The sequence below is a fragment of the Tupaia chinensis genome, unplaced genomic scaffold, assembly GCF_000334495.1.
Source record: "Tupaia chinensis unplaced genomic scaffold, TupChi_1.0 Scaffold148904_1, whole genome shotgun sequence".
Classification (NCBI taxonomy): domain Eukaryota; kingdom Metazoa; phylum Chordata; class Mammalia; order Scandentia; family Tupaiidae; genus Tupaia; species Tupaia belangeri.
Genome location: NW_006208752.1, coordinates 2,302,733 through 2,306,168, shown reverse-complemented (window position 1 = coordinate 2,306,168; position 3,436 = coordinate 2,302,733). Strand labels below are relative to the sequence as shown.

General features: G+C 38.7%; 1 protein-coding gene across 1 annotated transcript in view; it reads right to left on the bottom strand.

Moving 5' to 3' along the window:
• The window catches only part of LOC102491629 (zinc finger protein OZF-like), a 42,051-nt gene that overhangs the window by 37,859 nt on the left and 756 nt on the right, over positions 1–3,436 (bottom strand). The window lies entirely within an intron of this gene.

Below are 3,436 nucleotides of genomic sequence, written 5' to 3'. Positions count from 1 at the left end.
AAAAAAACAAAACCAACAATGAGATATCATCTAACCCCAGTCAGAATGGCTAAGATTAAAAAAACAAAAAATGATAAGTGTTGGTGGGGATGTGGTGAAAGGGGAACTCTCTTACATTGCTGGTGGGAATGTAAATTACTCCAACCATGGTGGAGAACAATTTGGAGATTCCTCAAAAGTCTACAAATAGAACTACCATATGATCCAGCAATCCCATTCCTTAGCATCTACCCAAAGGACAGAAGAATTCTTCATCAGAAAAGTGCTGGCACATCGACATTTATTGCAGCACTTTTCACGATTGCTAAGACATGGAACCAACCCAAATGCCCCCGTAGGGATGAATTGATTGAAAAACTGTGGCACATATATTCTATGGAATACTATTCAGCCATAAAAAACCCTGTCTTTTGACAGAAAGTGGAATAATATGGAAGATTTACTGCTGAGTGAAGCAAGCCAGACTATGAAGGAGAGACACTGTATGTCCCCACTTAATATATACCGAGTGTCCGCACTCTATAACTGAAACTGACTGGCTAAAGGATGTACAAACACAAGAGATTGGTGTGAATGCCAGATGTGGTGTGTGTGGAGGAGTGGGGCCTGGGGAAAAAACATTTGTAGGAGGGATACAGAGACAGCATTGTTGAGACAGGGAGGTAGTATTGTTATATTTTGATCAACTGGACCGAGGAGAAATGTCCACATATTGAAATGATCACCTTGTAAGCTAAATAATGTGATTGAATGTATTAAGAAATATAAAAAAAAATTAAAAATAATTAACAAAAAATGATTAGTAGAAGCAGTAATATTGGAGGCATAAATCCTTTTACTAATGTTCTCTTGAGACCTTCATCTGTGTGCCCTCCTAAGTCTACTTAATTGATGAGAAAATAATAAGAGCTTTTGCTATCTGGGAGCCTACAATATCAAAGGCATTATACCAGTCACCTTACTTAAATTGTTTCTCATCCTCACAACTGGTTTACTTTTTATGTAATTGCCAGAGGGTATACGTGCTTTGACAAAGAGAGACAGAGAGATAGAGGAAGAAAGCACTCCTCAGTGAGGAATGGTCATGCCACAATCCCTTCTTCATTTATCTACCCTGCTGGGTTTGGGGCACTCTTGCATGTGCTCTTGGAGTGTTTATCAAGCCTCTGGAATTTGAATAGCAGTCAACTATGTGAGATCTCGTTCCCTTAACCAAAGGCCATGAGGCAACCCACAAAACGTTTTACAGTGATTAAATCATTGATTAATTTGAAATTTTCAGAAACAGATGAAAAATAAATAAATTTATAATCATCTCAAATTTTGTTACCCAGAGACATCCACATGGGTTTGTAAACAATTTTATTTTGATCTTTATTTTTTAGAGGTGGTGTGCCCTTCTATTTTATGAATATTTTAACTTTACTTAGCTAATCTATGAATAAGTATTTAGTTTTATATTTTTCACTCTTTTAAATCTGCCAGGTCAACCTCAGCGGGGGTGAGTTAGTTGAGACTCATACACAGGAAGGTGACATGGGTGATCAGGGACAAAAATTAGACTGAGACCTCATTGCTCCTTAGCATATTCTCAGCCGACCACAGCCAGAGCCACATTTAGTTTTATATTTTTCACTCTTTTAAATCTGCCAGGTCAACCTCAGCGGGGGTGAGTTAGTTGAGACTCATACACAGGAAGGTGACATGGGTGATCAGGGACAAAAATTAGACTGAGACCTCATTGCTCCTTAGCATATTCTCAGCCGACCACAGCCAGAGCCACCTCCAGACTGCAGCCCCATGGCTATTAAAACATACGTATTTATTGAGGGATGTTTAGGAAGTAAGGGGGGTGAGGGGAAGTAAAATTTTTACTCTAAGGAACAGGGTATACAAAGCATGGAAGCAATAATTATAAAACATGCTCTTTGTCTTGTCAGATCAGGTAAAATCAATCACAGTTCTCAGGATGAGGAAGTCCATTTGTCTGTTGTATTTTCTTCTTAGATCTTGATTACTGGGAAGGGTCTTTCGAATAGGGGGCTTTCAGGAAGCTTGATAACTTCAGTCCCAGGTCAGCTTGATAACTTCAGTCCCAGGCCAGGGTGGCAGCACTGTCAGTTACAAAGGCCTAGATAGAAATCTTGTCTTGTTAAGTAAAGACACAGTTAATATATGGATTATCTATATGTTACAGCAAAAGAGGATGAGCCTATTGTCCATATGGAAAAGGAAGATGATCTTGTAGCTCAGGAGACAAAGGACATTTGGAGAAGGAATACAGAGGAAGAGCATTGATGGGATGGGGAGGTGTGGTGCTATTGGTTGAAGATATTTTGATCAATGGGACTGGGGAGAAAGTTCACATATTGAAATGTTCACATTGTAAGCTAAACAATGTGATTGACTGTATATACAAAAATAAATTAATTAATTTAAAAAATAATAATACTATAGACACATACAAGGCACTAGTACCTTGAACAGGTACATTAGAAAATCATACTTAAAACTGACCTTGGATGATTACAACTCTTCAAGTAGAATTTCAACACTTTCCCAAAAAGCAAGTTTTGCCCCTTTGATCCTCCCATCCATAGCACATACTACATTGCTGCCAGGAGTATTAAACCTTCAGTAAACACTTGCTGGGTGAGTCTGTGACTAGGCCAACTTCTCTGCTACAGTTCTTATCCTTTACAGAATGAAACCCCTCATAAACATGCTAGCTAGTTTCTTCTTAAAATCATAAATCAGGCACATTTCCAGTTCTTTTGTTTCAGAATTTTTGTGCCTTCATCAATTATATAATAACCTTGTTAATCAGAACATTAAGAAATTATTTGTTGGGACTAGCAGATGGCATAATGGTTACATTGTTGTACTCCCACATGGCTGACCACAGTTCAAGTCCTGAACCCGACAGCTTGAAACACACCAGGCACATGTGAACGTGTGCCCAAAATCCTGGATGAGAAGGGATTACAGCATAGACAACCCCCACCCTGGAGGTGATTTCTTGTTTTCAGTCTCTCTGTCTTTTGGCAAGTGCACACATCCTATAGCAAAAATCTGTCTTAAAAAATGTTATATGTCATAATTTTTTATTTAATTTTAAAGGAAGTTATTTTTTCTCCTTCCCTCTGCTGAGACATTCTTTCTCTTCCATTATTTTTGCTATGGGGCACTTGTGCTCACTGGAGAGAGACAAAAAGACAGAGACAGAAAGTGAGTGATCACTACCACTCCACACCTAGAGGGGATAGCCACATTACAATCACTTGTCCTCCATTCTCCTCTTGCATTTAGTTTTCAAGCTGCCATGTCTGGGACTTCAAGCTGTCAGCCATGGAGATCCAGTCTCCTTAATCTCTATGCCACCTGCTGTCCCGAGACATTCTTTTTTGGAAAAGGAAAAATATGTTTATCTATTTAT